Consider the following 11041-nt stretch of genomic DNA (forward strand, 5'->3'; position numbering starts at 1 on the left):
GGGGGTGATAGTCTGAGGAAAGAAGAGGGCCTTGGAAAGAACCCCAAGGACCACATCTTCTTTTCATAGCCCGGAATCCAGGACTATAGAGATGCTCCGGCTATGACAGGTCCACAGCAGAGTCTATCACCTCCTTTGTCCTAAATACTCTACCTCTGTTAACACAGCCTAATGCTATCTTAGATTTGGGGGGACCACAATAAACTGTCAATTTATGTCAACTTGAACTCCGAGGTCTTTTTCATATGAGCTACTCCTCAGATACATCCCTACTATGCTAAGAGGTTTGGAAGAAGCGCCTGTAAGTGAGAAAAAGAAACTAAGGGGGCCAGGTCAGAGAGTTGCCAAGAAAATCCAATGCTTCAGACTCGGTGTTTACTAATCGACTATGGCTTGTCCCTGTCCTGTCCATTTGTAAGTGAGATCTCTTTTCTCCAGCCACAGCTGGAGTTTAGCTCCTGGCCCAATTTCCAGTGTCTTGAAATAAGACTTTGCTGTATGGAGGGCGGTCGTCTATTCTCATCCCCTAGTCCGCTGTCTCTCTGAAGCAGTGAAATGCATGAAACGTGGTAAGTCTGCCCAAGCACTCCTGTGAGGACACTGCCCACCGGCTCACCCCTCCTCCTGGGCACTCTACCTTCTAGCATGCAATACTTGTCTGCCAGCCCCATCAAATCCTTCCTTCCTTCCTTCCTTCTTTCCTTCCTTCCTTCCTTCCTTCCACACTTACTGCCACAGAATTTTCTTTAGCAAGTAATATGGACTTGTATTTCCAACTGAGATTTTTTTAAAGGCACCAGAATTATGTTATCCTCAACTAGATTCCTCAAAGACTAGAATTGTATTATATACATAAATATTTTTGCTTTTATTTCTTCCAAAGTATTGATTGCATTTCCTTCTGCATTTCTGTCCCTACTGATATCGCTCCAGTTTTAGTTTCATTTCTTCTTATCTATATAATTGTAATCTGTTTTCCTTGTAATTTCTTCCCAACTCAGTTTATCTTACATGAAGTGGCCAGATCAGACTTGCAGAACAATTCTCATCTTGTTATTCCCGAACACAAAAAAATGGTTAAAAACAATTCCCCACATTTCTTGACAATGAAGTACAAAATATTTAGCCAGATGTGTTTAGATACTCCGTGTCCAAAGGCCTCTTAACTCTTATTTGATATTTCCTTGGCATTGTGAATTGTTTGACCTGAATCTATTTTTCAAAACTTCTTTCTTTCTCCCTTAGCTTCTAGAATGCCATTCTCCCTTGACTCTACTACGGTCTCTGTTAACTTGTCCTTCTCAGCCTCTTTTACTGGTTCTCAATGTGTCTCTCAAATGTTAATACCCTCTAACAGATGCTTGGCCTCTTCTGTTATCTCTCTGCAATACAGACTCTTATTGGGTAACTTACCTTACTCTCGTGAGTGGACCTGACGTAAACACTGAGAACTCCAAAGTCTTAGATTTCAGGCCTGACTTATCTACTTAGTTCTAAACTTGCATTTTCAAATGTCTAGCAGGAAAAAAATATGTCTATGTCCTCCATTACAATTTTCTCAATGGTTGAAAGTAGTTTCATTATGAAATTTAGAGAAAAATCCATTCTTTTTGTATGTAAATGATATTTAAACAATTTCGGCCCTGGTGGGTGGCTTACGGCTATAATCCTAGTACTTAGGGCAGCCAAGATGGCAGGATCACTTGAGGCCAGGAGTGCGAGAATTATTTATAATTGTAAACAAACTTCCATAATGGAGAAAGAAGAGAAAGATAGTGGCAAGTGGGTTTTACTTTTGGCTTTGGTACTTATTTGCCATGTAACTTTGAAAAAGGCACTTAAAGTCATGGGGTCTCAGTTTAATGTTCTTAAAATACAGCTAATCTAGTTGAGGCAGCTGGCACAGAGGGAGATGGCCTAGGTCTGAAGTCTCATGTTGGTTCTGTCCCAAATGAGCTAGGTGACATTGGCAAGTCATTTCGCCTCTCTAGTTCTTCCCCTCTTATGAAAAAAGGAGATCGGATTCATTACTCTTTCTTTTTACATCTGTTCCTCACACCACTATCTTATTGTAAGGTTCATCTGGTTGTGAAAGTGCCTTGTAAACGACTAGGTGTTAAACAATCCTACTGTATTATTAACAGTAGAGTGATCAAGTTGGCACTGAAGATGAGCTGCTAATCAAGAACTGCTAGGCTTTTGGGTTCTATTAGGATCTATTAATGTAAAGATAGAATCATTTGAGTTCATGAACATTTTTTAATTTGAAAATAGAATCATTGAATTACTATTCAGGATCAGTATAATAACTAATATTTATTATTTATAATAATTTAGTATTGGTGATACAATTACTGATAGGATACTCCTAATACTGTATATTATAGTATACACTGTACTTACTAGGAGTATAGGTAGCAAAACTTACTGTTTCTTTTACTTCCAGTAGGTTGGCGTATAACATATGTCAATAAGCTTTTCATTGTTTTAAATAAGTGGTTAAAGAGATGATGCACTGCAAATTTAACACAATCAGAAGGAACAATTCAAATAAGAAAGTATAAAAATTTGATAAAAAATAAAGGGAACTATATTAGGTAGAGCTCTCATGGTATGGTAAAGAGATCAACTACCGTATGACTCAGAATTCTCCGAAGTTGTATAGGGGAAAAAGAATTCTAGTCACTGACTCTTACCCTTCCAGGTTTACTTGACTTCTCTCTCCGTATGTTCAGTTCATTCAGGCGCCAATCCAATGGTCAACCAAAGTTTGCGTCCTTTATAATTGTAGTTCACTCTGGCCCAGAATGAACACACACACACACACATAGGATATAATCCTGTTAGGGAATGAAATCAATCCATTGGGAAGTTTAATCTCTCTTGGCAACTTATCTGATAATACACCTGTCATGATTTTATGCAACTTGGCACTTACAACTCTACAGTGCTAATGTTACAATGATACAGTGAGACATTTTTTAAACATTATCAATTACAAAATAAATATCCATGTTTTGTATGCACTGTGCTTATATCTAAAATCTGTTTTTTATTTCATCAAAAGTTTTTAATTACTATAGATATTTGTTTTAATTTAATTCGAACCATATATCTTTTTCTAATTAAGCAGAGAGATCAATTTACCTACTTTTAAAAATCCTCTCTTTGCTTATCTGTCTGGGCTGTGCAAAAGGTGTTCCCTCTGAGACCTGACTAAGTCTACGAATTCCTCAGTGGTGTCTCCTTCACTGATGAAGAGTTCCAGACAGGTTGTTCATTCGTTCCTGCTGTCACAGCCTCACTCACAGTATTGGCTGTCAGCTTCACTGCCAAGCTGCTTTTGTCCACCAGCCTTCGTAAGGCAAACCCAGATTTATCTTTTATGACAGTTCATGGGCTGTCCTGTATGCCCTACCCGGAGAGGAGGCATGGAATGTCACCCTTCTTTACAAGTTGTCATACCTGATGCTGTGAACTATTTCCCAACTCTTATTTAGTCATTTCCTTTCAACTCTTGGGTAATGTTCATTCCATTTCTTGAACTTGGGTGAGTAGCTAGTCAACACGGAGAAGTTAAATGGTTTTTCATATTGTCCTTTGCCTTCAAGAAGAGTTTGCCGTGGAGGAGCAGTATATGGGCTAAAGATTTATAAGACCACACTCAAGATTTTTATCTTCCTGTATTTCCAGACCCTGCTTAACTAGGTAACTGATAGTACCATCGGTGATGGGCAGATCACTCTGGGGTTTATCTGAATCAATCGTATTTCTAGGGTGACACTCTCCAGACTGTTGCCCCAGGATGTGTTCACCTTGATCTTTAGAATGGGGATGAGGAAGTGGAGGAGGGGAATAACATTGTTGTGATTGGGTCTGGAAACCTCGTGTCATTCATCATCATATTTATGAGACGGCAGCATGGATGACATCTGTGCCAGATGGGCTGTGAAATGGAGAAAATGTGCATACACTTTGTTGTCCAAGGTTGCGTCCGTAGTGGATAAATAAGAAGAAACTAGAAATAAACCCAGAGAAATAACTAACATTTGTTTTCAGTAATCTAAGAATATTTTTCTAATTAAAATAGAAACCTATAAACATGAGATTTTTGGTAAATCCTAGCATATACCCTTTTTATCTGAGATAGACTTACTTATTTGTTCATTTAACAACACTTTTAGGCATCTACCATGTACCTTGTATTCTGTAAACACTGAGAATAAAAGGAAAAATGAGGCAGAGTCTATTTCCTTTGAGGAATTCATCATCCAACGAAACAGTAGACGTACATTTCAATGCAACGTGGGTGAGCAGCTCCTCTCCAGTCCCGGTGTGTAGGCTTTTCCTTCTGCGTCACCACTTGCTGTCAGGAAAATGAACACCTCCGCCTCCATCAGGGTGTGAGGCATGTCTGTGAATATTCTGGACCATTGATAAAGGGATTTCCAACATCGTGAAATTAAGAAGGAGCTGTCCTGGGGAATGGACAGCTCACACCCCAAGGATGGGATAAATGGCTAACTTCTCAACCAGGGTGACAGGTGATGCCTCTGAGTTTTTTGGGTTTTTTTTTTGCCTCTGAGTTTTAAATAAGGTCTGCAGGGTTAGTCACCTAGACAACAGTCATCACCCTAGTTCTAGTTCTAGTTTCTTTTCTCCACATGACCTTGGAGACATTGGAAAGGGTGTCTGGGACTTAAAAGAGCCAGTGTGAGCTGTAAGTAAGGGAATTGGGCCAGTTACATGACCTTGGAATACAATTCCGTGTAGCTTCCTTTGGGTCTCTTTTGAAAACTTTTCTCTAAAATGATGGTTCTGTGCCATGGACCTCAATGGCTATCTGATGCTTCTCAGACATTGTTTATAAATGTATAAATAAAATATTTGGGATTATAGAAGAAACCAATTATATTGAGATATATAATCAAAATATTAAAAAACAGTCCTAAAGAAGACTTCCACTTCCTAGAAGACGGAACAGTCATACTTTCCCCTATCTCTCCCACTAAATACAACTGAAAACCCTGTACACTATATATGAAACAAGCATAAAAAGACTGAAAAGTGGGAGAAGTAGGAAGAGCAGCTAGAGACTTTAGGGCCCAAGGAATGGTATGGTGGTAAATTCCCTACATTGTTTTTTTTTGCCTCATATATCTCAGATTTGGAGCCAAAAAGCCGGCAACCCAGAACTGCCAGGGAGCAGAGACAAACAAAACCCCAATAAAAGCCTTCTTTTTTTTGCCAAGGAACAAGGAAAGGGGCAGCCTGGCAAGACAGATACATTTAAAGAATAGCTGTCCACCTCCACCTACGCCAGTAAAGGCTGGGTGGGAAGTATGAATTTCCACCCTTGTCAAAGTGCAACCCAGGGGACTTAGTGGGGAGTTGAAATTCCCACCCCTATCTGAAAATTAATAGGAGCATTTCTCCCTGATGGGGGTCAACAGAGGTCAAATGGGGAACCTGGACTTGTATCCCACCTGAAAAACCAGAACAAGGTGGCATCCCTCTTCTTCCGGAGTAGTGTCGAGTGAAGCCTGCTAAAACAGGTTTAAATGAGATCCAGGGTCTCATCATAAAATATGCAAAATTTTCAAGTTTTAATAGAAAATCATTTGTCATACCAAGAACCAAGAAAATCTCAACTTGCGTGAAACAAGACAGTCAGTGGATGCCAACACTGAGATGACAAAGATGTTAGAATTATCTGACAAAGATTTTAGAGCAGACATTATAAAAATACTTCAGTAAGCAATTATGGACACACTTCAAGCAAATGAAAAAAAAAAAGAAAGTTTCAGCAAAGAAATAGAAAGTCTCGTCAAAGATATAGATGATAGGAGGAACCAAATGGGAAAATTAGAACTGAAACATACAATAACCCAAATAAAAACACTCAATGGATGGACCTAACATCAGCATAGATGGGACAGAGGAAGCAATCGGTGAACTTGAAGATGAAATAGAAATTTCCCAATCTGAAATAAAAGAGAAAATAAACTGGAAAAAAAATGTACAGAGCCTTAGTGACCTGTGGGACCATAGCAAAAAAATCTAACAATTGTGTCACTCGAGTTCCAAAAGGAAAGGAAAAAGAGAGTGGAATTGGAAAAGTCCTCTAAAAAGTAGTGGATTTTTTATATAAACCCCAAGAATCTACAAAAAAAAAAAAAAAAAGAAAAGAAAAAAATCCTGGAACTTATAAATAAGTTCAATGAGGCCTTAGGATGCACGGTAAACATACAAAACTCAATTGTATTGCTATACTCTAGCAATGTGAAAACTCCAGTAGCATTTATAACCAGAAAAGAAAGAAAGAAAGACAGAAAGAAAGAAAGAAGGAAAGAAAGAAAGACAGACAGACAGACTTAGGTGTAAATCTAATAAAAAGTGTGCAGGACTTGTATACTGAAAACTACAAAATGCCGATGAAAGAAATCAAAGACGAATCAAAATAAACGTAGAGACGTGCCATGTTCATATATTGGAAGATTCAACATGGTGAAGATGCCAGTTTTTTCCATTAACACAAACTGCTTGTGAGGATAGGGAAAAACTGGATCCCTCATACATACATTGCTAGTGAGAATGTAAAATGGTTCCGAGCTGCTCTGAAAAAGTTCAGCAGTTTTTTCACAAAACTAAATATGCAACTATTAATACAATACGACCCAGCAATTGCACTCCTGGGCAGTTATTCCAGAGAAATGGACTTATGTTGACACAAAAACCTATACACAAATGTTTATCATAGTTTAATTTATACTGGCACAACCTGGGGCAATCCAGATGGTTTTCAGCGGTTCAAACAGACGGAGGTGCGCTCACCCTGTGGGATGCTAGTCAGCAACAGAAGGAGCAAGCCACGGATCGGGGCAACACCTGGGACACATCTCCGGAGAACTGTGCTCAGTGGAAAAGTCATCCCGAAAGGTTATATACTGTAGGAATCCACTTCAGTAACATTCTAGAAATGACGAAACTATAGAAATGGAGAGGAGATTAGCGGTTGCCAGGGTTTAAGGATGGGCTGGCGGGCGTGGGAGGGAGTATGTGAGGCTATAAAAGGGCAACACAGGGATCCCGTCGAGTGGCATGTCCTGCATCGTAGCGGCGTCAACGCCAACACCCTAGTTTTGCAAAACGTTATCGCTGGGGAAAATGGGTAAAAAGTACACAGGATCTCTCCGTATTATTTCTTACAATTGTATGTGAATCGACAGTTGTATATTATCTCAAAATAAAACCTTTACTTTAAAAAACTATGATAGAGTAGTATACTGTTTGTACTTCTTTATTTTTTAATTTTTTTTTTTGAGACAGAGTCTCACTCTCTTGCCCGGGCTAGAGTGCCGTGGTGTCAGCCTAGCTCACAGCAACCTCAACTCCTGGGCTCAAGCGATCCTCCTGCCTCAGCCTCCCGAGTAGCTGGGACTACAAACATGTGCCACCGTGCCCTGCTAATTTTTTCTATATATTTTTATTTGTCCGGATAATTTCTTTCTATTTTTAGTAGAGACAGGGTCTCGCTCTTGCTCAGGCTGGTCTCGAACTCCTGAGCTCAAACAATCTGCCCGCCTCGGCCTCCCAGAGTGCCAGGATTGCAGGCGTGAGCCACCGCGCCCAGCCCTGTACTTCTTTATTAAGGCTTTAAAGATTATCTAGCAGCAGGTCTAGGTACTATTGAAATTTAGAAGTAACAATGAATGTAAATAATATTTCAAAATATCTTCAACAATTATGTGATCTAAAAATACCTAAATTCTATTCGTGACAATCACATGTACTGCTACTACTACCGTGCTTGTTTCCTAGATTCACAATTGAGGGAAATAATGCCGTCAGTTAGGGGTTAGTAAAACTAAATTTGTAATCTTTCCCTATCCATGGGCAGAGACCCACAAAATGTCTGTGCACAGGTCCAGAACCCCGGCTCTAAAGCCTATTTTAAATATTAAAAAAAAATAAACAAACTGGGCACTGACAAGATACAGAATTCCTTTTCCTCCTCTAAAACAGTCTAATTGACAGGGAAACGTCTCTACAAGTAAATACAGAAAACATTAACGTTTTGAGATAGATGTTATCTCAATAAAAATGCTATAATGGGGGTGTGAACAAAACAATGCGTGAGATCAGAAGAATGAAATCTTCACTCCGCCTGGGGTTCATCTGTGAAATTTTGAAGAAGTTAGGTTTTATCAAGGATTTGAAGAATGAATAAGAGAATCTCAAGCAAGGAGGAGAGAAGGGCAGGCAAGAAAACAGTACAGAAGACCTAGAGGCATGGGACGGCCCCAGCAGCTGGTGCTGTCAGGGGCCAGTGGGCTATCGCTGGGGGGCAGCCGGAGTGCCTCAGCGGAGGGCGAAGGGAATCCTTTAAGCAACTGAAAAGAAAGCTGAGCCAGGACGGGAGGGGCCTGCCCGCTGACAGGGTCGGAGCTGACGAGCATGCAGCGCGGGGCCCGAGCAGGCTTTCCCAGGCGGAGGAGGGAAACGACCTAATGAGATCTGGGCTGTCTCTCACGTGCCCAGCACAGTGCTAGCACAATGCATACGGTGTTTCTTGTAATTAATCTTTTTCTTTCTTTTCTTTTTTTCTTTTTTTACCATGGAAGTCACCACATTGGCTGTTTCTTGTATTTCTTAAAACCATGTATGAGGTTAATAGCGACACAGGTTGAGCATCCCTACCCAAAACTCGGAAATCCAAAACGCTCCCCTCTGAGGTTTGCACGGGTTGACGCGGCGCCACACGCGAAGAATTCCAGCCCGAGCCGGGCGGCGGGCCCAGCTCAGGCACATGACAACGAGACGGTGTTGCGATGCTGCAGAAAGTGCCTGCGGACGACGTGGGGACATGCGCGACGGGCTTGTGCAAGGACGGGCCCACGCTTCAGAGCAGGAAAGAAACCGCGTCGGTTCGTAACACTCAAGGGAGACTTCTAAGACAGAACTGTTGCTAGCGAGGCAGACGATAATCCGCATTAGTGACACACACTGCATTAATGACGTGCCGTATTTGTCACTGTTAAATGCTTACGCGGGTCAGTGTGAGGAAGCACCGCTCACCAGCAGCTCCCGGGCTCGGGTCGGGAATGACGGAGACGCCGAACAACCACAGCCCGTCCGCGCGCGCGCCTGGGAGGTGACGCTTTTGCTGTCTGGAGGTTCAGTGACACAGACTTTGCCCATGCACAAAACTATTGAAAATAATGTATAAAATTACCTTCAGTCTGTGTGTATAAGGCGTACATAAAACATGAAACTTCGTGTTTTTTAATCTCGTGTCCCATCCCCAAGACAGCTCATTGCATATATGCAAATATTCCAAAATCTGAAAAAATCTGAAACACTTCTGGTCCCCAGCGTTTCGCACGAGGGATAGTCTGCCTGTACCGTCCTCAACTCACAAGCAGGAAACCTCTGAGACAGGTTCAGGACCGCGTCAAAGGCCAAACAACTAGTCAAATTGGTGGAACGAAGACGGCGATGCGAGCGGACGTCATCGATCTCGCGGTGTTTCCGCTCGTTCTTCAGCGGGAGGAGCCGGGGCGAGGCCGGTGCGGAGGCAGGAGAAGCTTCGGGGAAGTTGCAGCAGGAATCCGAGCAGACAGGCCGCCTTCGCGCGCGTTCACCGCGGCAGAGCTCCGAGGGGGTCTCTGGGCGCTGGTGACTCAGTGATTTTAGATGGCTGAGCTTTCTAGCTTGCAAAGAAGCGTAGATGGAGGCGGGTTTTAGCCAGAAGGATGGAGTGGATGATAACGCCAGCGACATGCCAGGACACCAGGGAGAGAAGCACGTGAGACGCCACCTGAGGAAATCAACTGTTTTAAAAAAGAATCAGAAGGATAAAATTTACCTGGAAACATTAGCCTGGTGTATTATAATAATATTAGCAAAATATCTGCATAGACCTGGTAGGCCCAGTGATTTGAGAAATAAATACCTAAGGGATATTTATATTTTAGGTCTTTAAAAACACTGAGTGTAATAAGTTGGTGAAAAGATTCTTCTTCTTCTTCTTTTTTTTTTAAAGTGAGGGGCCGTGAGGAGGGGTGTTTGGTTGCGTTGTTTGTTGTTGTTGAGACAGAGTCTTACTCTGTCGCTCTGGGTAGAGTGCAGGGGTGTCACTGCAGCTCACTGTAACCTCAAACTCCTGGGCTCAAGTGATTCTCCTGCCTCAGCCTCCCAGGTAGCTGGAACTACAGGCCCACGCCACAAAGACTGGCTGGGTTTTGTTTGTTTGTTTGTTTTATTTTTTTCCTTTCTTTTTGGTAGAGATGGGGTCTCACTGTTGCTCAGGCTGGTCTCGAACTCCTGAGCTCAAGCAATCCTCCCGCCTCGGCCTCCTAGTGCTAGGATCGCAGGCATGAGCCACCGCTCCTGGCCAAGATTTTTCTTTCTATAGTTGAAAATTATTTTGGAATTAAGAGAAAGTTATGGCTTAGCTAAAACAACTTTTATGTCTGTCTTGTTTAAAGAGGATTTATTATCGCAAAGCAGAACCAGGCGTTAGTTTAGTTAATTGATCAGTCAACACAAGTTCAGGGAGCATTTAACAACCCTCTGAATAGCTAAAATGTGTCTTCCGAGACCACCCAGTGTCCTCCCTGTCTCACCGCTTAGCTTATGTCCCTCATAAGCATTTGTCATAATCTAGAATATTCTTATTTGCTCACTTGCTCATTATCTACTGACCCCAGTGGAATGTTAGGTTTCACAGGGACAGGAGAGCTCTCTTTTATTCTGTGTGGTGTCTACAGTGTTTATACAGAGCAGGCACTCAGCAAGTATTTCTTTAATGCAAGATTGGATGCAGAGATTAATAAATTGTTGTTTCACGGGGAGGTGAGTTGGGTCTTGAAGAATATTTAGGATACGGGTAGGATTAACGGACTAGGGGCCCATCCAGACAGGACATCAACATGAGCTAAATGATGATGGTTTTGTTAACGGGAATAGGGAGGAAAGCAGGCAGATGAAAGCAGTGATTTTATGTTAGATTGTTTGGAGGGAAATTTTTTTTTTTTTT

This window comes from Propithecus coquereli, unplaced genomic scaffold (genome assembly GCF_000956105.1).
Source record: "Propithecus coquereli isolate 6110/MARCELLA unplaced genomic scaffold, Pcoq_1.0 Scaffold97, whole genome shotgun sequence".
NCBI lineage: Eukaryota > Metazoa > Chordata > Mammalia > Primates > Indriidae > Propithecus > Propithecus coquereli.